The following is a 27,283-nucleotide window of genomic DNA, read 5'->3' as shown; positions in this document are numbered from 1 at the left end:
ATATATACAAACGCGAAAACAAAAAGCAAAGCAAGGCAATGAAGCAGTAGCAACGTGTTCATTAAAAAGAGAGGGTCAGCGCATAAGTGTGGGCCAGGCGTACAGCAATATCACGTGTTTCTTCATGAAGCCACATGCGCAGCCAATAAGTAACCCAGGCGGATGTACGGCGTGGCAAATGAAAGCAGTCTCAGCATCATGTTGCAGAAAAAATATTTACAGCATTCATGTTAAAAAGAAAATGTCCAGTATATACATGTTCATCACTACAAACCCAGGTCAAAAATTTTTTTTCTCCAAATTCAAAAACAGGTATACCAATACGTGCATCTTCCATCACATGTTCACAATCCAACAATAGTTTTCAATGATTTATGCTAGCATGAGAGAAACAAACCAAAACACATTCACATATGAAACTTTGAGACAACATATCTCCACAAATACTCAACCGGTTTCAGTGACTCAAAGCTCATAATGATCAGGATAAAGAGATCTACGCATTACACACCATGATTTTGGAAAAAAGAGGATTCGAAATCTTACCTATTTTTGAAGCAGTTTGTGAAACAGCAATGGTTTGAAGGCTTTGGCTTGAAACAGATGCTTTAACAACTCCCAGGAGGTGAATGGTGAAGCTGTTTTGGCTCAATGATGCTTGAAATGGAGGAACACGAATGCTACCATGGCCGATGCCTCTTTAAAACAGCAGTGGGAGAGGAGCTTCCAGTTGGAAAAATAAGGTTGCAATGTGCTCACAAGGTTGTTTGAATGATGTTTTAGGCAAGGCAAGGCTTAGTTTCTTTGGAGTTTTTGACAGACTTTACAAAATGAAGAATGAGCCAAATGAGAGAGAGAGAGAGATTTTTTTCTGTTAGAATGTGGCTGCTATTAGTGGTTTCCAATGACAGAAAATGATCATAAAATCTGCTATGTGATGGTACCAAGCATGGTTCATGGATATGTGGGATATGGTGGTTGAATTTGTACTTTCTTTCCAAGTTTCAAGCAAGCTAGCATGGGCTACATGTACTTCATGGGAATGGCTTTGCAACATGACCAAAACCAAATTTCTGAGATATTTCCATTGGCCAAATGGTAAAAAAAAAATGATTATATCAAAAAGTCAACCCTTGGTCAAACTTGAATTTAAATGAGACAAGTCAAAAAATGCCATTTTGATTGGCAAGGTTTTGGTGTATGAAATTTATATTTTTGGAAAGAGGGGAACAAATGTGACTTGTAGGAAAAAACCCCACCAAAATTGGCCAAATGGTTTGAGAGATATGGCCTTTTGAAGTTCAAGATTTTGTGAAAATGATTTGATCATAACTTGCCAACCATACATGGGAATTGAGAGTTCTTGGACTTTTTTGGAAATGGGAGAACAAGATCTTCAACTTTCATGTTGGGCAAAAATTCATTTGAAGCTTGTATCATGATGTAAGTTTGAGGATCAAGACTTTCCATTTTGGGCAGGTTTCAGTTACAGGTCCAGTTTCCATTTTTGGAAATTTCTGATCTGGCTTCAAATTCTTCCACGATGGTGTTTGACATGATACATGAGGCCTATTTGGACATGAATGAGACCTCTCAAACCAATTTCCATTATCAAATCACTGATTAAATGGACAGTTGACCAACAGTTGACTTTTCTAGGGTTTTGGATGACTGAACCTCTTCTGATGAATTCCAAACCCTAATTCCTTGAGAACTTGACTTCAAATGATGTCCCAAGACATATGAACATGTTGGACCAACCCTAGGGCCTTGGCTCCTTGAGAAATGCACTTGCTTGCTTGGTTGACTGATCTCCTGATCAGTTTGACCTAATTCCTTGATTGGCTTGCACTTGAGGCAAAAGAGGCAATGCAATGCTATGCAATGGACCATGATATGCTATGACCTAATATGAAAATGTATGTACAATGATAGGTGCAAATTTGAGGTGCTACAGCTGCCCCTATTCAATCAGCTGGGAACCCGAATGGATGAGAGCAACGGCTGTCAGTCTTTCAGGGTAAACAGGGATTGAATACCAAGAACCGAAGAAATTTGCACTCTGCTGGATATGATACAAGGAGAGCCACGTCATTTACTGATGACGCCTGCAATTGACAACTTCAGAAAGGTGAAACCATTTACCGATGGTTAGAGACTGGTAACTTGATATTTACCGATATCAACTTCAGCAAAACCATTTACTGATGGCTGTTGGGAAACAAATCTGATGTAAAAGGAAGCAAGACCATTTACCGATGGTGGCCTCAAGGAAACTTGACATTTACCGATATCAACTTCAACTTGACCATTTACCGATGGCTACTGCGACTGGGGATCTGATATTTACCGATATCGAAGCATACGGGGCCATTTACCGATGGCGTCTCCACTTGGGGAGGAACAAAATCTTTGTGGTGTAATCAGACAAGACGTTTACCGACGACTTCTGGGGATCTTGATTTTATCAACAAGGAAACAAAGCATGACCAGACATTTACTGATGACTGGGATGAGACTCGATGTTTACCGACATCGAAAGATGATGTTTACCGACATCCAAAGAAATGACCAGACATTTACCGATGACTGGGGAACACTTCACTAAAGGAAAACAAATATTTGCAACTGGAAACCAGATAGGACATTTACCGATGACTCTACTGGGGATTTCTAGCCGGGGATTATCAGACATTTACCGATGACCGCAGAAAAGACTCGATGTTTACCGACATCGAAAGATGATGTTTACCGACATCAAAAAATGACCAGACATTTACCGATGACTGGGTGAGACTCGATGTTTACCGACACCGAAGCAATGGTGTTTACAGACACCAACAATAATAACCAGACATTTACTGACGACTGGAGAGAATACCCGATGATTACAGACACCGAAACAATGGTGTTTACCGACACCAAAAATGATGACCAGACATTTACTGATGACTGGAGAGAATACCGATGTTTACAGACACCGAAACAATGGTGTTTACCGACACCAACAAAAGAAACACACGCGGGTGCTGATATGACACTTACCGGTATCACAAGAACGACATCTTAGATATATCAGGGCAAGGTTGACCACTTGCTGGGGGTCTCACTGAGGAGAAACAAACTTTCTGTCACCCACGGGTGAGGTAATAAACCTCCGTGGGATAATCAATCCTGAACGCTGTCAAGAGCAACTGTAGCAGACTTGCTGTGCTGATGTTGAATGAAATGATCCGCCTCTGCCGGGGATACGGTCTGGTGAGGTTAACACATGAATGCATATGTTTGAATTTTTCTATGGCATAATGCTCCATATTGAATGGAAATGCTACGCAGTTTGAGGATGCAATGATCACTACATGCAAAATGCAAAATGATGAAAAACTCCGGCTGGGGAGCCAAAACTGATCGGGTACTCCAACTCTGCGGGGAGACTCCTCTTGGGAAATACTCTGCGGGAACTCTGCTTGGGGAACGGTAAAGCGACTTCACACTCATGTTGGAGAATAGCACTGCTGCTGGGGGAAGGGTGAACTCCGCTGGGGATATCCTTCAGTCCACAGACAGGATAAATGCTGGAGATAAATTTCAATGAACCTGCCTTTCTCGGGGAGGAAAACGGCAAATACAGGCCTGCTGGGGATAGGCAATCCTTAGATCTGTTGGGGAATAGAAGGCACTATCCACAGACGTCTCCGCAGGGGAACATAGCTCTGATAGCTTCCAAACTTGCTTGGGGAAAATATCTGTTGAGGAAACGTCCTCACAGATGCCAATCTGAAAAACAGCACAACGAAATGCCCCCAGGGGATACATGGACAAGATACGCTCAAGTGTCCTCAACATTCAAAATGATTTTCAAATGTTTTGTCTTTCTGCACATTATTGTGTAGCCTTCATGTTCTTATATGCAATGCTTATCAAAAATTCGGACATTTTTGCAAACAAAACAGTAAAAATAAAACCAAAGAGCTATTTATCTGAATAACGACTTTTATTGATTGAAAATGTGCCTGAAGAGGCAAATACATCGGGACGCAACTCCTAGAAAGAGGTAATTGCGCACAAAAGGAAAAATCTATCCTAATGGCAATGTGAACACGGCATCCACTATTTCCCAATTCTGTTATAACTCACAGATCATCATTTTCCTCCCAACTCCTTGCTTTCTGAGAAGAATGACTGGACGGATCACATCTTTCGAGATGGCAGACGACAAAGCTTGATGAAGTACAGACAACTCAGACTGTAGTCTTCGCTTTAATCCCTAACTTTTGCCTGGATCGCCCTTTCGGGTTTTCAATCCACCGGGATACCCATTTTTGCCTAAGCCGCCCTTGCGGGTTTTCGACTTACCGGGTGTACAAATTCTTTTCATTTTATCCCTAATTTTTGCCCGAACCTTTCTTTCTGTTTTTTGGTTCGCCGGGATGCCCTTTTTTTGCCTGGACTCTTTTTTTCTTTTTGTCCAGCGGGTCAATTTATGCGAAGTATTTTTTGACTACATCTGAGTTAACAGGAGACGGAAAATCTTCACCATCCATAGTTGTAAGCATCAAGGCTCCACCGGAGAAGACCTTTTTCACAACATATGGACCTTCATAATTAGGAGTCCACTTGCCCCTGTTATCTGCACCGGGAGGGAGGATCCTCTTCAAAACTAGATCACCGATCTGATAGCTTCGAGGACGCACTTTCTGATCAAAGGCTCGCTTCATCCTTCTCTGATACAACTGTCCATGACATACAGCTGCTAGCCGTCTCTCCTCGATAAGGCTCAACTCGTTAAACCTTGTTCGAATCCACTCGGCTTCGTCCAGCTTGACATCCAATAAAACTCTCAGAGAAGGAATCTCCACTTCAACGGGTAGGACAGCTTCCATACCATACACAAGGGAGTAAGGGGTTGCCCCGGTCGACGTACGTACTGAGGTACGGTACCCATGCAAAGCGAAAGGCAACATCTCATGCCAATCCTTGTACGTGACGACCATCTTCTGCACAATCTTCTTGATATTCTTGTTTGCCGCTTCTACAGCACCATTCATCTTCGGTCTGTAAGGAGAAGAATTGTGATGCTCAATCTTGAAATCTTTACAAAGCTCTTTCATCATCTTGTTGTTGAGATTCGAACCATTGTCAGTGATGATTCTCTCAGGAACTCCATAACGACATATGATTTCTTTCTTGATGAACCGGGTAACCACTTGTTTGGTAACGTTAGCATAGGAAGCTGCTTCCACCCATTTGGTGAAATAGTCAATCGCAACCAAGGATGAAGCGATGTCCATTCGAAGCAGTAGGCTCAATCTTTCCAATCATATCAATGCCCCACATGGCAAACGGCCAAGGCGAATTCATGACATTCAGAGGGCTTGGTGGTACATGCACCTTATCAGCATAAATTTGACACTTATGGCACTTCCGAGCATACTTGAAACAATCGGATTCCATAGTCATCCAGTAATAACCCGCTCTCAACAATTTCTTAGCCATTGCATGTCCGCCGGCATGAGTACCGAAGGAACCTTCATGAACTTCCTGCATTAACATGTCTGCCTCGGGTCTGTCCACGCATCTGAGCAAGACCATGTCAAAGTTTCTCTTATACAACACATCATCCTGATTCAAATAAAAGCTTCCAGCTAGCCTTCTCAGGGTTTTCTTGTCATTCTTCGACGCACCTTCAGGATACTCCTGAGTCTTGAGGAAGTTCTTGATGTCATAATAACACGGCTTCTCATCATCCACAACAGACTCGGCTGCAAACACATACGCAGGCCTCTCGAGTCGATTCACCGCAACATGTGGCACATGATTCCACCAATGAACTTTGATCATAGACGACAAAGTTGCCAAAGCATCAGCCATCTGATTCTCATCCCGGGGGACATGATACAACTCACCTTCTTGAAGAACGTCAGTATTCTTCTGGTGTAATCTCTATACGGAATCAAATGCGGCTGATTCGTATTCCAATCTCCATTGACTTGATTGACCACTAGAGCTGAATCTCCAAATATGTCAAGAGTTTTGATCCTCAGATCAATGGCTTCTTCTATCCCCATGATACAAGCCTCATACTCAGCTTCGTTGTTGGTGACGTCAAACGTCAATCTGGCAGAAAAAGGTATATGAGCACCTTTAGGATTGATCAATACTGCCCCAACACCGTTACCATTCATATTCACAGCCCCATCAAACATCAGTGTCCATTTGTCATCAGGATCCGGTCCTTCCTCGACAAGAGGCTCTTCGCAATCTTTCATCTTAAGATACATGATGTCTTCATCAGGGAATTCAAACATCATAGGCTGATAATCTTCAATCGGTTGCTCGGCGAGGTAGTCTGACAGAATACTACCTTTGATGGCCTTTTGTGACGTGTACTGAATATCATATTCTGTTAGAATCATCTGCCAACGAGCAACGCGTCCGGTGAGAGCCGGTTTCTCAAAGATGTACTTTACTGGATCCATCTTAGAAATCAATAAGGTAGTATGGTTCAACATATACTGCCTCAGTCGGCGAGCAGCCCAGGCCAAAGCACAGCAAGTTTTCTCGAGCAGTGAATATCTTGTTTCACAGTCGGTAAACTTTTTGCTAAGGTAGTATATGGCATGCTCTTTTCGACCAGACTCGTCATGCTGTCCCAATACACACCCCATCGAGTTCTCAGTCACTGACAGGTACATTATCAGAGGTCTCCCTGGAACTGGAGGTATCAGAATTGGAGGTTTCTGTAAATACTCCTTAATCTTGTCAAAAGCTTTCTGACAATCATCATTCCACTTGATCGCCTGATTCTTTCTAAGCAGTTTGAAAATTGGTTCACATGTGGCGGTTAGGTGAGATATGAACCTTGCAATGTAGTTCAACCTCCCTAAAAACCCACGGACTTGCTTCTCCGTTTTCGGTTCAGGCATCTCTTGAATAGCTTTGACTTTTGCTGGATCAACCTCAATCCCTTTCTCACTGACAATGAAGCCTAAAAGCTTCCCTGATCTCACCCCAAACGTACACTTGTTCGGATTCAACCTCAGCTTGAACTTTCTCAACCGGTCAAACAGCTTCTGCAAATTAACCAGGTGCTCCTCTTCTGTCTGCGACTTCGCAATCATATCATCTACGTACACTTCAATTTCTTTGTGCATCATGTCATGAAAGAGAGTCGTCATTGCCCTCTGATAGGTAGCACCAGCATTCTTTAGCCCAAATGGCATCACCTTATAGCAGAACGTGCCCCAAGGTATAATGAATGTCGTCTTTTCCATGTCCTCTGGCGCCATCTTGATCTGGTTATATCCGGAGAAACCATCCATGAAAGAGAATACCGAGGATTGAGCCGTATTATCAACCAATACATCAATGTGAGGTAATGGGAAATCATCTTTCGGACTCGCTCTATTCAAATCCCGGTAATCGACACACATTCTGACTTTACCATCCTTCTTCGGCACAGGAACGATGTTGGCAACCCATGGGGGATAACTTGTAACAGCCAAAAAACCTGCATCCCACTGCTTCTGAACCTCTTCCTTGATCTTAGTTGCCATGTCAGGACTCGTTCTACGAAGCTTCTGCTTGACCGAAGGACATCCTTCTCTAAGAGGTAATCGATGCACCACAATGTCTGTATCTAACCCAGGCATATCTTGATATGACCAGGCGAATATCTCCACATATTCTCTCAGCATCTCAATCAGCCTCCTCTTGACAGAGTCCTCTAAAGCAGCCCCAATCTTGATTTCTCTTTTGGCGTCTTCAGTACCCAAATTAACAACCTCCAACTCCTCCTGATGAGGTTGGATGACCCTTTCCTCCTGCTTCAGCAATCTGACCAATTCTGCAGGGAGTTCACAGTCTTCCTCACTCTCCTCTTCAGCTTGGTAGATGGGATTGTCGAAATCATACTGAGCCATAACAGAACTGTTCATAGTGAATGCCATAAGATCGCTTCTGCATGTTTAATGCTTTGTTTTAGAAAAAGAGTTCAATAAAGTCACAAAAAACAAAAACATTGCCATTTTTATTGTTTTTGAAAAAGGATGAAAAAAAAAAATAGAAAGACAGGGATCACAAAGTTTGATTTCAAAAAATGTCCTTCATTAATGATAATCATTAAAACATGATGAGGCCCTACAATGAATCACTACGCCTTGGGCAGAACGTAGGATTTTCATGCAAAATGACAAAACAACAGAAAATTACTCTGTCAGAAGAGTAACTTGAACCACTTCTTCAGCCGTCCAGTTGTTGATAGACTCCCCTGGTGCACACGGGCGAACCCAGTTGTCCAAATCACAATCACTGTCACAGTCTTCACTACCGGTTGCAGAGACGTCGCCATGATTCATCAGCCCAGCGCTGGTAAAGGTACTCGGACCCGCTTGACCATTCTGCTCTGCTTGGAGAGGCTCGTAACCAACGCCAAATTTGTCTTCTTTGACAGGCAAATCCACCATCTTGCCCCAGCCTTCAGCTTTGCCAGAATCAACAACCTCCTTAGCCTGCTTGTAAGAAGTAATTGAAGCACCTGGCTTCCTCTGCTCAGCGTACGCCACTTTCTCAAGAGCCACAGTCTCAAACGCCTGACATAAGGTTTCGTGGATCTCGCCATCCACCTCAACATACTTGAACGAGGATAGATGACTCACCAGAATCTCTTCTTCACCGCACACAGTCACAATCTGACCGTTCCAGACATACTTGAGCTTTTGATGGAGAGTCGACGAGACTGCCCCTGCTGCATGAATCCACGGACGCCCCAATAGACAACTGTAGGCGGGCTGGATGTCCATAACATAGAAAATGATATCGAATACCTCAGGACCTATCCTCACAGGCAAGGTAACTTCCCCACACACAGAACGTTTAGATCCGTCGAAAGCACGAACGATCAGGTCACTGGGAGTAAGCACAAACCCTTCCACATCAATCTTCTTCAGAATCTGCTTAGGCAGCACATTCAGCGACGACCCGGTGTCTACCAATACGTGAGACAACACTGCCCCCTTGCACTCCATGGTGATGTGCAAGGCTTTGTTATGGTTCCGCCCTTCAGGCGGTAAGTCCAGGTTGGTAAATCCTACACCATGCCTGGTGCTCACATTGGCCATCACACCCTCCAGTTGATTGACAGAAATCTCCTGAGGCACGTAAGCCAGATTCAACATCTTCAGCAAGGCATTACGGTGTGCCTCAGAGCACAACAACAGTGAAAGTATAGAAATCTTGGACGGAGTTTGATTCAACTGATCTACAATCTTGTAGTCACTCTTCTTGATTATCTTCATAAACTCCTCCACGTCTTTCTCAAATGTCCCCTCAGGCGCTTCCTTCTGGACAGGTTCTTCCTCAACCACAGCTTGCTTACCCTTCGCTCTAGCGAGAGCCTCAGCATTATTGTCCCTCAAAGGCTGCGGTGCGAACAGACGACCGCTTCTGGTAAAACCTCCTGGACCCCCTACATTATCCACAGCCGGACCAACAGTTGCAGGAACTCTATTCGGTAAACCAATTGTCACTGGAGTTTGATTCACTGGTCTTGTCTGACTTTCAGCCCTTCTGTAATTGCGGTGAGCATTATCATACTTCCACGGCACGGCTCTACTATTCTCAACAGCCCTCTTCCAGACGCGGAGATAGTAGTTGGAGCACTGATGGTTACAGGCACGGAAATGGTAACTGGGGTACCATTTGTTGCAGGTGCACTAACGACCCTTTGTCCACGTCCTTCAGACGGTTTAAAGTAAATGGTGATAGTTGACACTGTTCCACGATCTTTTACAGCCCTACTGAATTGCAAACAACCCTCATCCATCATACCCTGGATACCGGCCCTTAACTGGTCACAACCATTCTCAGATTCTGCACAGCCCAAACAATCCTCATCACAGCCCGGGTAGACACCCCCATTCAGCAGACGGCCCTTCACAACTAGCAGAGAAGTCTGAACATCATCAACATTAACAACCAGATCTTCAGCTTCTTTCCCCTCAATATTGTTCACTCTATGCCCACCATGCTGAGGCATAGGGTTGTTTACGACGTTAGGCACTGGAGCGAAGTTGATCGCCTTGGCATCGATCAAATCTTGGACCTTGTGTTGGAGAGCCCGACACTTCTCAGTATGATGCCCTGGTGCCCCAGAGTGAAAGTCACAACGGACGTTGGCGTCGTACCCAGGAGGCAACACTGTAGGCGGAGCCATTGTACGCAACTCAACCATCCCCAACCTGAGTAATTCGGGCAGCAGCTCGGTGTACGACATGGGTAGTGAATCAAAACGTCGATCAGGCATCCTTTGTCTAGGCTGATACGGGTGTTGCTGTTGTTGTTGTTGTTGCGGTTGTTGAACTCTTTGTTGTTGTTGTTGACGAGGTTGAGGTGCCGGAATGGTTACTGCAGCAGCTTGACGGTATTCAATTCTGTTCTGATCTCTGCGGTGTTGAACAACATTAGTTTCACCCTCTCTTCGACGAGGTGCCCCAGCAAACGGCTTCTTAGAAGAAGAGGAACCAGCATCTTGGATCTTCCCAGTTTTAATCAAGCTCTCAGTCCTCTCTCCACAAATGACAACATCAGAAAAACTACCGAATGGGCAGCTCCCCATCCGGTCCATAAACACACCTTGAAGAGTACCGATAAACATATCTGTCAACTCCCTCTCCAGCATAGGGGGTTGAACTCTAGCAGCCAATTCACGCCACCTCTGGGCGTACTCCTTGAAGCTTTCATTGGATTTCTGACAAAGACTCTGCAGCTGAGTCCGGCTCGGTGCCATGTCCATGTTGTGTTTGTATTGCCTAAAGAAGGCCTCACCCAGATCTCTCCAACAGCGGATAGAATCTCTCTTCAATTCCATGTACCAGTCCAAAGAAGCCCCAGATAGACTATCTTGGAAAAAATACATCCACATCTTTTCATCATCAGTATACGCAGAGATTTTTCGATAATAAGCCTGCACATGGGTGCAAGGGCAAGAAGTACCGTTGTATTTATCGAAGGACGGTGCTTTGAACTTGTGAGGGATTCTCAGACCTTCCACCAACCCCATATTAGTAACATCAAAACCGAGAGAATTTTGACATTCCATAGCACGGATCTTCTCAGCAAGAGCCTCAACTTTGCGGTCTCTCTCATTAACCCTTCCCAGAACGTCTTCGTCTTCACTGAGCAGAGAGAACATATCCTCTTGTCTGTCAACAATCGGAACAGGATTACGGGCCGGGGCACGGACTGCTCTGGCATTAGCGGCATCTGGAACAATAGGTTGACCGTTGATTCGAATACCCCCCAACTCATCACCTACAGCATAGTTGTTGATGGGTACAGCAGCAGCAGCATTGTTATCATCGATTGGGCCTCTCTCTGGCGGAGCATGGTTGGCCGGTGGATTTGCAGCCTCTTGTCTCTGAACCATGGCTCGAAGTTCTTCTTGACCTTGCGCAACCCCTTGCATCATATTCATAAACTGGGCCATGTTAGCCTTCATCTCAGCCAACTCTGCTTGAACTTGATCCATACCTCTCTGTTGATTCAGTCTTGTTGAGTAGCGGTGCGGACGTTGATCAGCTATCCTGCCTAAAACAGGAACCAGAGTGAGAAGCCACGACCAAGAACACCTGTTATGCAAAATGATATGAGTATGATGCTAATGATGCGTATGATGCACATGATATGCTCATTTCTCAGGCATTCAAAGAGCCTGACCCATCCTGAAAAGATGGCAACCTGCAGCAACAAGAGAACAAACAGATACAAGGAAAATGAGAACAACAGGGAAATACTGACAATCTTATCCATACATAAGGGTAAAAAGGTCAATACCACCGAGTCAACAGAAAATTCGCATAAACAGAATACAAAGAAATGAATCCCATCCAACAAGCCTGGAGGTGATTCTCAACAATGAAGATCCAAAGACGGAGTACAAACAAATGAATCCCATCCAACAAGCCTGGAGGTGATTCTCAACAAAACACAAACAAAGATACAAACTAAGACAGACGGTCTTCTGGAATGAGGGTCTTCAGGTAATGGCACTGGTCTATCAACAGTGTGCATTCTGAACATTCTGGTAGAGGGGTAATCTTCTCCTTCAACTGTCTTCTAAGCTCTAAGACTTCTCCTCCAAGACGGTTCTCTGATGCCTGTCTCAAGTCTACTTCCTTCTTCAACTGGATGTCTTTATCTCTGAGTTGCTTCTCCAAGTCTCTGATCTTCTTTGATAGTTGGCTTCTGCTCTCTGCAGCCTCAAGCACTCCCTATGCTCTGCATCCAACATGGATTCCATCTCATCATATGATCTCTTCTTGTTCCTTGCTCTGCTAGCATCCTCTCCTTGCACTTCCCTGAGTTGATGGGCCAAGTGCAGCTTATCAGCTTTAGCTTTGTACAGCTCCAATTGGGTATCTTGCTCCTTCCCTCTCAAACGGCGATTCTCCATCAGGGCTTGCTTGTAGTGCTCCGCAGGCACACTCTCAGCAAGGATCAAAGGTGGTTGCTCCTGCAACGGCTCCATCCTATCGTAGGGTAACAACAAAGTTTCTACTCTCTCCTTGACCCAATCAGTGTAATCGGGCATAGCAACGGCAAACTTCTTCCCTAAGGCAGATCCATCCTTCACACCGATAGACTTCCAAGCTCTTCCAATCTGCTCCAACCTAACAAGGTCATCCTTCTTCTCAAAATACACACTCTCGGTTACCTCAGCCTCAAGTGGTCTTCCTTTCATCACAAACCCCAACTGGCGAAGAGAAAGAACCGGGTTGTAATTGATGCAACCCTTAGTCCCCACGAGTGGCACATTACGGAATCCTCCACAGCTCATAATGACGTTACGCACATCCATCCGGTAAGATTGCCACCTGATATCATAGGAGGTAAGAGACATAACCCTCTGAGTCCACTTATGCGTGCTCTGAGCATCCACAAAAGGTCCGCTGACTGGCAGGAGAGACAAGAACCATCTGAGCAAGAGCGGGAGACAGCACCTGATAGCTCCACCCTTACCATGCCTACTGTGAATAGCATAGTAAGTGTCAGCTAATAGAGTAGGAACTGGATTTCCTCCAATGAAAATACTGACTGCAGCATAGTCAACAAAATTGGCATACTCGGAAACAGGACGATCCCATAGATCATGACGGCCAACTGAGCATGAAAGGCTTCCCAACTTCCCTTCTCTGCTTCTTCTCTAGCTACCCTCAACAGAAACTTCAAAGGCAATCCTACAACATCCTCACTGGACTTCCAACTATCACTGACTTCCTTGATACCCAAATGGAGAGCTCTGGCGACAACTCTGAAATCAACCTCCTTGGGCACATCCAAGAAAGGAACCTGATACCGGACCGGGACACTCAGCAGAATGGAGTACTCCTCAAGAGTAGGCGCTAACTGATAATCTTGAAAGGTGAAACAATGAAGCCCTGGGTCGTAGAACTGTAGAAGAGTCTGCAACGGCACCGGATCGACTACCATCTTCAACAGTGTCAGAATATCTCCATACTGGTCAACAAACCCCTTCTGGTTACCACTGGTCATAAGGTTGCTCAACTCAATCAGAGACGTCAAAGGTTCACGGTGAAAGCTGTAGGAACAAGTCTTCCGCTTCAACTCTGGGACTGTTGCCATCTCTATCAGTGAACAAGCTATGGAATGTACCTGAGAAATGATATGCATGCAGGGATTAGTTTTTTTTTTGTTTTTCCCCTTTTTTCTTTTTTTTTTGTATCTTTTTTATTGCGTTTCTTTTGAAAAATAAATATGCTATGATGCAAATGATGCAGACTGGACTGGTTGGCTGGGTCTCTCAGAACACAGGATCAAAGCTTCGGCTTGAACTCGGAACCACAAATTCATCTGAAACCCAAAGTCATCTGAGACCCCAAAATTCTGAACCAATAGTCACCAACAGGATCACAAGTCACCAACAAGTCACCAACAAGTCACCAACTGTACCTGTAATAATGATCATTCCCTCCCCACTCACGGGTGTCATCTAGGCCAGGGTAAGGTCGAGAGAAACGCAGCATAAATAACCTTTCGCAGAATATCATCATATACACACCCGAAGTATGTAACGATAATATCCCACCAGGGTCTGAACTGCTCGTGATATCAATGTTCCGCTAAGTGGCGCAATACCACCCGCTTCCCATGGATCACTCTATTCCTAAGTATCCTAGATTTCGCTCATGGCCTGGGTATTGGGCCTTTTACCTCATGTAACTCCCACCCCAACAGAGAGAAACAGACAACCAGCCAGGTGAACAGATGAATATGAATGCAAACATTAATGCAAACATAAATGCAAACAATAAAAAAATGAATGCAATAAATAACAGCAAACAGCAACCAAAACCCTAACCTAGAGAGCGCTAGGAGAGACTCGCTTAGGGAAGATGGACCAGCATAGGTCAACTTCTCTATTATCCCCAGCAGAGTCGCCAGCTGTCGCATCACGCGAAAAACCGGCGGGAAAAGAAGACACAACAGAGCCGCCACCGTGCGTTATTTATCCCAAAAGAGGGAAAGGAAACGCTCAGAGTAAACCTGGAAAGAACATGGTCTCGCGACCAAAGAGTATGGGTTCGGGAGTCGGTTATGCGAAGGGAAGGTATTAGCACCCCTACGCATCCGTCGTACTCGACGGGATCCACGCACAAAAGGAAGGAAATTGGTTGCTAAACACTGCTCAAACTCACACACACACTGGCTGAAAGAGACACAAGAAAACAAGACTGAAACTGACTCGGCAGGATATCGCATCCTGGGCCTACTTAGTCTATCAGGCATAGACATCAGAGTCGAAGTAGTTCGGACTGGGGAAACGACACATGCTCGCTAGGATATCGCATCCTATGCATACGTATCTCCTTTGGACGAAGGAGAATCAGAGCATTCGTAGCTCGGCTGACACACACACAAACAAACGCTGGCAAAGGCAAACATGGAGCCTGAATGCCAATCACTGGGCTTACATCAGCATCCGAACCAACAAAACCCACACTGGAACCTAACTGCCACTCGATGGACTTACATCAGCTTCCAAGCACACAACAACACAAAACAAAGACACAGGCGCCCGGAGAGATCTGCTCATCTCCTGCCTACGTACCTCATCTGGTATGAGGATCAGGGCGACGTAGTTCCCCTACAGAGGGATAAAGGACTAGCCTAACCAGATAACAGAGGGAGACACAACTAGGGAGACTACGACTCGAGCCTAGATGTTATCATGCAAAATCATCCCTAAGTTAAGGTTTCTAGCTAACCGGCACAGGGAGCCAGCCTATCCTAGTCATGACTTGCACAGGAAGCAAGCCACACCTACACTTAACTTGCACAGGAAGCAAGCCAAGCAAAACCTAACTTGCACAGGAAGCAAGTCTAAACTAACCCTAACTTGCACAGGAAGCAAGTCAAACAATCCTAACTTGCACAGGAAGCAAGTCAAACAATCCTAACTTGCACAGGAAGCAAGTCAAACAATCCTACAAGCACAAATAGCACACACTATACACAAGCAAGTGGCTCAAACAAGGGTTAGGTTTTAGTCGAGGGGTCATATCAACCTCAACAAACAAACCTCTGGAACTGGGTGAATGTGCTCTTAACCTTGCCATTGAGGGGCTAAGGTGAAGCAGATGAAAGGTGAGTGAAGGTAAGACTCCACAGCTCTTATCCCTGGCCTGGGAGAGCTCAAGACAAGAATGTGTGGGTTCAGAAAGTGGGAACCCTTCTACACATTTGATACTGACTCAACTGTACAATTGTACAAGATCTTGGGTTTGTATCTGCAATGCATCAACACAGTGGTGTGAGCAAAGCAGATGACACACTGAATAGCAGGGGATAGGTTGCTTATCCCTTGGGTTCTGCCAATTGCCTCTTCACTTAGGAGGTCTTTGACTCTATGCAAGGACAAAATTAAACAATCACAAACATTGCCTCTTAAGGAGGACTTTAGACAGTTGCCTGGCCAAGTAACAGGCCAGGTCTTCCAGACTACATGAAGAAAAAGAGATATACCTCAATGCAAATTGCTTATACAAGCAAAGCAAAGCAAAAAAAGTTCACAAGGAACTAAGCAGCTAAAAGCACCTGAAATAGTCAAGCAGATGTTAGTATGCAACTTCAAAACAAAGCAAAAAGAAACAGACATCAACAGTTAATTGGGGGCCAATGGATGTGCAAGGCACAAGGCTCAAGGCATGTGAGCCAAGCCACCTACAAAACAAACAAGTTAGACAAGGATATTTAAGCAAGCTCAATCAAAAAGAAATGGTCTCATTGGTCACTTGTTGGTCAACCTGAAAACACAAGCTCAAAAGTGAGTAACAGGACCACTAGGACAAGCCTAGGGTCAAAAAGGAATGGAAAAGTCAAAACAGCAAAGGGCAAGCATCCAAAATCATGTTCAAACCATTAAGAAACCCAACCAATTGGGTTCACATTCATATCAATCATCATCATCATTTCATGAACAAATTAGGTCAAAACATGGCATTTAGAAGCTCATAGAAGTCAACAGCAAGACTTGCATCAAAAGTAATCTTAAACATTTCCAAAAATCACCAAATAAATCATGATCAATCACAACCCACAGCATGGTAAGCATGTCAAATTTCATCTCATTTGGACAAGTGGAAGGCAGTCAATGAAAATCAGAAAGTCAAAGCAATTTTGAACATGCTCAATGAAGTCAACCAAACATGCATCAACTTAGAAAAATCATAAATCAGAAATGGTGTATGATAAATGAATGAGACTAAAACCATGGAAAAGATGAGGATGTCTAGTTATCTCATGTGAAGTTTCATGTCCATCCAATAAAGTATGAGAATTTCACAAATGGAATGGGAACAAGTGTCACAAAACGTCAACATATGACTAAACAGGGGAGAAAATCTCAAACAATTAGGAAATGCCACAAATAATTCCAAGAAAATTCACATGTAAACTAGACATACAAAAGTAGGTTCATGCAAAAAATCAGATCAATTGGAGGTCAAGAAGCATGGTATCAAAAATCATCAAGTTGGACATCAATGGTGTGACACAAATTGTCACACCCTAATTCAAAAAATCATATCTCACAAACCAGCAATGATAAATTCACAAACTCTACACCAAAATTACCATGAGTGTGTCTAGTTTAAGCACAAAAGGTTTGGGAGCCATTGGATAAAGTATCATCATTTCACAAATGTTTTGGCAAAGTGTACAAAAATTGGTCACATGTCACAAACCCTAATAACAATTAAAATCCATTGATCCAAAAATTCTGGAAAAAATATGATTAAAAACTAGAGATTGTGATGAACACAACACAAAAATTCCCATGAAATTTGAGTTAAAATTGAGAGCTCTATGATTTTTTGAAGATAGCCATGCCAAGTGAAATAAAAATTGCAAAAGAAATTAAATTAATTGGTAATTAAATCCGGCAGTGGCATATGCGTAATTCCTGGGACATTTAAATGAAACGGTGTGCTGCATTTGGGGACGTGGCACGCTGTGATTTGCGCATGGCCATGAAATAGTGCTCCTCTTTAATATATATTTTATAGAAGGCGTTTAAATAACTGAATTGGCATTGCGCCCCAGTGGTAAAACACTTGGTATTTGAAGCTTTGAGGCAAAGGTCTGGGGTTTGAATCCCCCTCGCCCCAGGCCTTTTGGCATTTATTTGGAAACAAGGCAAGGCATATATACAAACGCGAAAACAAAAAGCAAAGCATGCCAATGAAGCAGTAGCAACGTGTTCATTAAAAAGAGAGGGTCAGCGCATAAGTGTGGGCCAGGCGTACAACAATATCACGTGTTTCTTCATGAAGCCACATGCGCAGCCAATAAGTAACCCAGGCGGATGTACGGCGTGGCAAATGAAAGCAGTCTCAGCATCATGTTGCAGAAAAAATATTTACAGCATTCATGTTAAAAAGAAAATGTCCAGTATATACATGTTCATCACTACAAACCCAGGTCAAAAAAAATTTTTCTCCAAATTCAAAAACAGGTATACCAATACGTGCATCTTCCATCACATGTTCACAATCCAACAATAGTTTTCAATGATTTATGCTAGCATGAGAGAAACAAACCAAAACACATTCACATATGAAACTTTGAGACAACATATCTCCACAAATACTCAACCGTTTTCAGTGACTCAAAGCTCATAATGATCAGGATAAAGAGATCTACGCATTACACACCATGATTTTGGAAAAAAGAGGATTCGAAATCTTACCTATTTTTGAAGCAGTTTGTGAAACAGCAATGGTTTGAAGGCTTTGGCTTGAAACAGATGCTTTAACAACTCCCAGGAGGTGAATGGTGAAGCTGTTTTGGCTCAATGATGCTTGAAATGGAGGAACACGAATGCTACCATGGCCGATGCCTCTTTAAAACAGCAGTGGGAGAGGAGCTTCCAGTTGGAAAAATAAGGTTGCAATGTGCTCACAAGGTTGTTTGAATGATGTTTTAGGCAAGGCAAGGCTTAGTTTCTTTGGAGTTTTTGACAGACTTTACAAAATGAAGAATGAGCCAAATGAGAGAGAGAGAGAGATTTTTTTCTGTTAGAATGTGGCTGCTATTAGTGGTTTCCAATGACAGAAAATGATCATAAAATCTGCTATGTGATGGTACCAAGCATGGTTCATGGATATGTGGGATATGGTGGTTGAATTTGTACTTTCTTTCCAAGTTTCAAGCAAGCTAGCATGGGCTACATGTACTTCATGGGAATGGCTTTGCAACATGACCAAAACCAAATTTCTGAGCTATTTCCATTGGCCAAATGGTAAAAAAAAAATGATTATATCAAAAAGTCAACCCTTGGTCAAACTTGAATTTAAATGAGACAAGTCAAAAAATGCCATTTTGATTGGCAAGGTTTTGGTGTATGAAATTTATATTTTTGGAAAGAGGGGAACAAATGTGACTTGTAGGAAAAAACCCCACCAAAATTGGCCAAATGGTTTGAGAGATATGGCCTTTTGAAGTTCAAGATTTTGTGAAAATGATTTGATCATAACTTGCCAACCATACATGGGAATTGAGAGTTCTTGGACTTTTTTGGAAATGGGAGAACAAGATCTTCAACTTTCATGTTGGGCAAAAATTCATTTGAAGCTTGTATCATGATGTAAGTTTGAGGATCAAGACTTTTCATTTTGGGCAGGTTTCAGTTACAGGTCCAGTTTCCATTTTTGGAAATTTCTGATCTGGCTTCAAATTCTTCCATGATGGTGTTTGACATGATACATGAGGCCTATTTGGACATGAATGAGACCTCTCAAACCAATTTCCATTATCAAATCACTGATTAAATGGACAGTTGACCAACAGTTGACTTTTCTAGGGTTTTGGATGACTGAACCTCTTCTGATGAATTCCAAACCCTAATTCCTTGAGAACTTGACTTCAAATGATGTCCCAAGACATATGAACATGTTGGACCAACCCTAGGGCCTTGGCTCCTTGAGAAATGCACTTGCTTGCTTGGTTGACTGATCTCCTGATCAGTTTGACCTAATTCCTTGATTGGCTTGCACTTGAGGCAAAAGAGGCAATGCAATGCTATGCAATGGACCATGATATGCTATGACCTAATATGAAAATGTATGTACAATGATAGGTGCAAATTTGAGGTGCTACACATAGCATTCAATTTCATGGTGAATCATATCATGAAACAAAGTCACCATGGCCCTCTGATAAGTAGCACCGGCGTTCTTGAGACCGAATGGCATCACCTTGTAACAAAAAGTGCCCCATGGTGTAATGAACGTTGTTTTCTCCATATCATCTGGCGACATTTTGATTTGATTATAGCCAGAAAAGCCATCCATGAAGGAAAACACCGAAAATTGAGTTGTATTGTCTACCAACACATCAATGTGAGGTAGTGGAAAATCATCTTTCGGACTAGCTCTGTTCAGATCTCGGTAGTCCACACACATTCTTACTTTCCCATCTTTCTTCTGGACTGGCACGATATTCGCGACCCAAGGCGGATAATTAGTGACAGCAAGGAAACCAGCATCCCACTGCTTCTGCACCTCTTCTTTAATTTTCATCGCCATGTCAGGTCGAGTTCTGCGCAACTTCTGCTTCACTGGAGGACAATCTGCTCTCAACGGTAGCTTATGCACAACGATATCGGTATCCAACCCTGGCATATCTTGATAGGACCAGGCAAAGATGTCGACATACTCTTTCAACAATGCCACCAATCTGCTCTTGACACTTTCCTCCAAAGCAGCCCCGATTTTCACCTCTTTCTTAACCTCGTCGGTACCCAGATTCACAACCTCAATCTGCTCTTCATGCGGCTGAATCACCTTCTCCTCTTGTTTCAACAACCTGGCTAACTCCCCTGGCAGTTCACAATCTTCTTCGCCTTCTTCTTCGGCTTGATAGATCGGATTGTCGAAGTCATACAAGGGTGTAACAGGATTGTTATCAATGAGATCCGGAGAATGATCGCATCTGCATGAATGTGGATTCATGCATTGCTTTAGAACCGGAACGAGACAAATCGAAAAAAAGAAAAATGAAAACATTGTCATTTTTATTTTGTTTTTATTTTTAAACTGCAAAAATAAATGAAAAACAGGGAACACCGCTTTTAATTGAAAAACATCCTTTTATTAATGATGCAAATTTGCAAATTTTAGACATGAGGTGGCCCTTACAATGAACCATTACGTGTCGGGCAACACGTATGGCTTTCATGCACATAAAATCAAAAACAGGAAAATATTACTCTTCGAGCAGAGTGACCCGGATGATCTTTTCAGCCTTCTAGTTCTGGATTCCCATCCCTGGCGCGCACGGCTTTATCCACCGGTCGATTTCGCAGTCGCTATCAGCTTCCTCACTCATCATGCAGATGTGATCCGGATCCAACATTCCGGCACTAGTGAAGGTGATTGACGTACGGCGTCCTCTGCCTTGTCCCACCGAGCCTCTGCCTGGCTGATACCCCACTCCGAAGCGGTCTTTCTTTGCAGAGATATCCATCATCCTGCCCCAACCAGGAGCCTCCCCATTCTTCACCACCTCAGCGGCCTGCTTATACAAAGATATGGACGGTTTTTCCTCTTCCTTTACAAACAGAGCATTCTCCACCTTAACAGTTTCGAACGCTTGACTCGGCGTCTCCTAGATTTCGCCGTCCATTTCAACGTACTTGAATGAGGACAGGTGGCTGACAAAGATGTCCTCTTCTCCGCACACAGTGACAACCTGTCCTTCCCAAATATATTTCAACTTTTGGTGCAAAGTCGAGGTTACTGCCCCAGCAGCATGAATCCAAGGCCTACCCAACAGGCAACTGTATGCCGGCTGAATATCCATGACATAGAATGTCGACTTGAACACCTCTGGGCCTATCTTCACAGGAAGCTCAACTTCTCCAAACACGGCCCGCTTCGACCCATCAAACGCCCGCACTATCAGATCAGTGGGAGTCAGGATCAGCCCTTCACAATTCAGCTTTGCCAGAGCCTTCTTCGGCAACACATTCAATGAGGAGCCGGTATCAACCAGCACATGCGAAAGCATGGCTCCTTTACACTCCATTGCAATGTGTAACGCCCGGTTATGATTCCTCCCATCCATAGTCAGATCCATGTCTGTAAAACCCAACCCATGGCTGGCATGCACATTAGACACGACCGTCTCCAACTGGTTAATTGTTATCTCTTGAGGAACATAGGCTTTCTTCAGAATTTTCAACAAAGCCTCTCTATTCCCCTCAGAGCTTAACAGCAAAGATAGAATTGATATTTTGGAGGGAGTCTGCTGCAGATGGTCAACAAGCTTGTACTCAGACTTCTTGATGATCCTTAAGAATTCTTCTGCATCATCATCAAGTTTCTCTCCCGACCCCACAGGCGCCGGTGTCACTACTGGAGTACTATCATTCACTACTGCTTTCCCTTTCGCCCTGTCTAAAGCCTCGGCCTTTTCTCTTTTCTCTTTCTCTCCTTCTCCTCCCCTCAACGCGTCCGGAGCGAACAATCTTCCACTACGAGTGAAACCACTGGTACCGGCATTATCCACCTTTGAAACGGTGGTTTCACTTGCAGTCTGATCTTCTACCTTCTCACCATTACAGTACACTTCTCCACCATAATGCCAAGGCACGGTATCATCTTTGTCATACGGAATTGGTCCAGGTACCGTGATGGTAACTGGAGCCGCCTCAGCTAGAGTTGACAAATCCACCGGGTCAAAATAAATTGTTATGGTGGAGACCTCATCTTTTCCCTTATCAGCCTTCTCAATCAGAATACTTCCATTGTCCATCAGACCTTGGACAGTCTTCCTCAATAGTTCACACCCATTCTGAACAACAGTGCACTCAGCACAATCATCATTACAGCCCGGATTGACCCCATTCAACAACAACTGCCTCTTAACCTCAGCCAGAGGAGTCTTCAACTGATCAACCCTCAACAACCCGATTCGGCCCTCCTCAGAGATAGCATTCACCCCCCTTTGACCATGTGCGGGCATGGGATTAGCATTGACGTTGGGAGATGGTGCAAAGTTGATCGCTTTCGAATCCACCAGGTCTTGAACTACGTGCTTAAAAGCTTTGCAGTTCTCTATGTTATGTCCGGGCGCACCTGAGTGAAACTCACATTTGGCATTTTCATCATAGTTGGCTAGCCTTTGATCAGGTCTCAAAGGTGCCAGAGTCCTTAGCTGTACCAACCCCAAGTCCATCAATTTCTTCAACAGAAAAGAATAAGTCACAGGCGGCATGTCAAACTGACGGTCGTTCATTCTTCCCCGCACCTGATAACCAGCCCTCTGAGGCCTCTGCTGAAATGGTTGTCTTTGCTGTTGAGGTTGTTGTTGTTGCTGCTGATGTTGTTGATTATCAGCAGGAATAGTTACCGCAGCAGTGTGCTGGAAGTAACGATCCCTACTGGGTCCCCTCTGAGCGTAGACCGCGCTGGTATCACCTTCTTTTTTCCTCTGGCCGTTACCGAAGGGCTTCTTCGACCCAGACGACGAAGCATTACCCTGTATCTTCCCGAGCTTCAGCCAGCTCTCTATCCTTTCACCAGCCACAACTATATCCGAGAAATTGGTGACCGGACAACCAACCATTCTTTCAGCAAACGCCCCTTGCAAAGTACCCATGAAGAGATCAGACATCTCTCTGTCCACTAGTGGAGGTTGCACTCTGGCAGCCAATTCCCTCCATCTCTGAGCGTATTCTTTAAACCCTTCAGTATTCTTCTGAGACATACCCTGCAGCTGGGTACGACTCGGAGCCATATCAGCATTGAACTGATACTGTTTAAAGAACGCGTCCCCCAGATCCTGCCAGTTCTTGATATCTGAGGACTTGAGCTTGGTGTACCACTCCAGGGAGCCTCCGGACAGGCTGTCCTGGAAGAAGTACATCCACAGTTTTTGGTCCACGCAGAGATCTTTCGGACAAACGCTTGCAAATGAGTTTCGGGGCAGGAACTCCCATTGTACCTATCAAATGCGGGCGCCTTAAATTTCTGCGGGATCACAATCCCCTCCACTAGCCCCATATTTGACATGTTGACCACCCCAGGAGTGGCATAACTCTCCAAAGCTCGGATCTTCTCAGCCAGCAGCTGAATCTCTTTATTCTGTGGTGGGGCACCGTATTGACCAAACGGTTCGTTGTGCATGGAAAACTGATCAGCCTCTCGGTCTTCCTCTCTGTCATCATCAACCCCGAAGAAAGGCAGGAATAGACTGTCCTTCAAGTTCTGCCCAAGTTGACCACCAGTAGGAGCACCAAAACCAGCAGCATTATTCACTATTCCCACTGTTGTTCTTTTACCACCGTCTCGAGAACCACCCAGCCCCTGGTTGGAGACACCATCCAGGTTCACACCACTATTTGCCACTGAAGCCCGCTCGAGCTTCTCAACTTTGTCAGCTAGAGCTTTCTGACCAACCGCAAAACCTTGCATGATGTTGATCAGCTCATTCATCTTGTCCTTCAACTCGAGGATATCAGTGTTCGGGAGATCCATTAGCCTGGGAGTATTGCGTCGAGTAAAGTATCTGTGAGGACGGGTTGAGTGCAAAGGTACAACTCTGCGAGCACGAGCAATGATTCCTGTAACAATCAAGTACGTTAGAACTGATACCTGCAAAATAAAAACACGTTATTATGATCATGCATGAATGCAGTGTTTATCCACATGAGGAACACTTTGTCTCTCGATCCTGGCTTCATCGAGACATATAATAACCCGGCAGCAATATTCTGATATTCAGCATTCGATTTCATCATATAGATCAGAGATAGATGATTTAGCAAAATACCGCCCAACCATGTGTGTGTGCTGTGTGAGTGCATATGGTAAAGCAAATAAAGGTTGAAGATCAATCACTGAGTGAAAATAACCATCACATAGCAAAATGCACCATAAGTGCCATAGTCATACATCAGATCAGATACAAATCTCCAGAATCGGGAAAGAAATACAAGCAAATGAATTCCGTCAACAGGCCTGACGGTAATCCTCACAAACAAGAAAGGCTAGCCTGATGAGGGTCCCACAGAAGGCCCTATCTCGTCAACCATCTTCGCGAACTTTGCGGCGAACCTGAGCTCGGTGTTCTCCTGCTGTAATCTCCCCACCTCCTTCTGGTGAATCTTCATCTGCCTGAAGCAATGATCTCTCTCAGCAAGGTAATGATCTCTCTCGGCGATGATCTTCACATTCTCTGCTTCCTTAATCTTCAGTTTGGCCTCCCACTCAGCAATGAGAACTCTGACTCTGTCGTCCCTCTGATCCCTCACGAGAATTTGCCTCCTCTTCTGATCTTCGATGACCTTTGAAGCTCTAGCCAATCTCTCTTTGGTGATGTCGTGCTCCTTTGTTGAAGATGCCAAAGCCTGACTGACCTTCCCATAGTAAGCAGTATCCATCTCAAAGCGCTTTGCTTCTAAGGCATGTCGCTTATCTTGATCTTCCATCCTCACCCTAATCTCCTGATTAGCCGTCTGAATCCGAACAACACTCATCTCCAATTCAGCTTTCTCCGCTAACAACTGATCTCTGGCTCTCTTCATCTCGAGGAATTCTTCCATACTGACAGAAGAACGCGGAACCTCAATCATAGGACACCAAGGATCACCTCCCGGAAATGGTAGATGTGTGATCTCAATCCTCTTCCGAAGCCAATCATCGAATAGAGGAAAATACCGGCTGTTGACCTTGCCAAACGGAACCTTGCCCTTTCTTTGAATGTTACGCCATGACCCAGATACCTGCATCAGCTTGGCCTGATTGCCCTCAACCGGGAAGTAAAAGGACTCATGAGTCTCACACTCAAGGGGAGGAACTTCCATAGCGAATCCCATCTGTCTCCTAAGAAGCGTTGGGTTGTAATTAATGCAACCCTGAATTCCTATAAGAGGCACATTGGGAAAATCCCCGCAACTATATATAAAATTCCGTCCAGCCAAACCATTATGAGTCCATGCTATATCAGCAGCCCGCAAACCCATCAATCTGACCGACCACTTAACCGTAGGATCCAGAGAAGCAAAAACACCTCGGGAAGGCAAATACCCCATAAACCATCTGAATAGCATCTGAGCACAACACCTGATCAAACCACCACGTCTCTTCTCGTTCCTGTTATGAACCGAGTAATAGACATCTCCGATCAGAGTAGGAATAGGGTTCCTCTGTATAAACAATCTGATAGCATTATGGTCCACAAAGCTCTTCTGATTAGGAAACAGAATAACACCATAAATGCTCACAGCAACCAAAGCATAAACCGTCTTCCAGTTACCCGCAGCAGCATGTTCCTTGGCCTTAGCCTCCAAGAAACTCAAATGAAATCCAGGTAATTTCCCCTTTTCCTTCAAACCCTCCTTGATCACCTCCGGGCTTAAATAAAGAGCACGGGAAATCCCAAGGATGTCAGGCTCCACCCTAGTAGCATGGAAAGGAATCTGATCTCGGATCTGCATACCCAAAATGCTGGCATAATCCTCCATCAGAGGCCCCAACAAATAATCCGGGAACACAAAACATCGCAGACCCGGGTCATAGAACCGGTGAAGTGTATGAATGGCGCTTCTATCACTGTCAGTGAGTCTGAAAACCATCTTCAGAATACCACCGTATGACTCTCTGAACATCCCCACATGGTCGGGCGTAATCAATGCTATCATATCTCTCAGCTCGTCAATCTCCGGGTTGAAGAAGCTATAAACAACATCGTCTTTCAAGCCAGTCCTCATATCTGAGCAGGAAGTCTCTCAACCAGGATCTCGATAAAAATGTCCCTGCATATGGATAAACATGTGTTAGATGCAGGTAAATGCAAAATGTGATGATGCTGATGAATGAATGCAATGCATTGCCATCCTCCAAGTCATCTGATCATCTGTTGCACTGAGTCACAACCCTGATCTCTGAACTGATCACAACCATCTGATGGAATACCTGACCACGAATCCATCTCAAGGGTTCCGAAATAAACGAAAGACAGATACATCATCATCATCACCAAATAATCTCTGAGCAGATCACCACAACATCTGAATCGGCCCGGGGAATCCTTAAATAAACGGATCCCCACTAATAAATAACACGGACAGCACTCCATCTCAAAAATAAATGGCCATAAATCCGACTTATAAATATGACTCTGATCAACGGAACCAAAAGTCACCATCAAAGTCACCATCTAAACATGCATCTGTAAGAATCACCCTCCCCTCACAGGTAAATTCTAATCAGGTCACCCTAAGGCGGATAATAGTCTCGACAATCGGGCAAAGATACTCAATGGGTTTGCCCTTTCGGGTGTGCCATTGTAGCTCCCTTAAGATCGTCTAAACCAAAGATCCGGGAAATGATCGGTCACCAGAGTCAATAGTTCAGATGAAGTCGCTCAACCAAAGTGGATACTCCACAGAGGAAAAGCTCCCTCAAAAGAACCTCATCCGGCTTGTGGTATGTCACGTTGCAACAATATGCTGATAAAGCAAATGAGGAACGTGAGACCACACTAATCCTAGGTGTATACTCGGGCCTGGGTTTTAGCCCCACTCAGAACACCCACCCCAAACAAGGAACCACCTGCACAGAGGACGGCAACATGATAGTATGATGCATGCAAATATTTATGCAAATATATACACAGTCAGAATAATAAATGCAATAAATAAAGCAACACAAGCCACCTAAACTATCCTAGAACTCTAGGAGAGACTCGCTTAGGGAAGATG

Source organism: Lathyrus oleraceus, chromosome 5, assembly GCF_024323335.1.
Source record: "Lathyrus oleraceus cultivar Zhongwan6 chromosome 5, CAAS_Psat_ZW6_1.0, whole genome shotgun sequence".
NCBI classification, from domain to species: domain Eukaryota; kingdom Viridiplantae; phylum Streptophyta; class Magnoliopsida; order Fabales; family Fabaceae; genus Lathyrus; species Lathyrus oleraceus.
The sequence above is the reverse complement of the archived record's forward strand: the minus strand, read 5'-3'. Positions refer to the sequence as shown.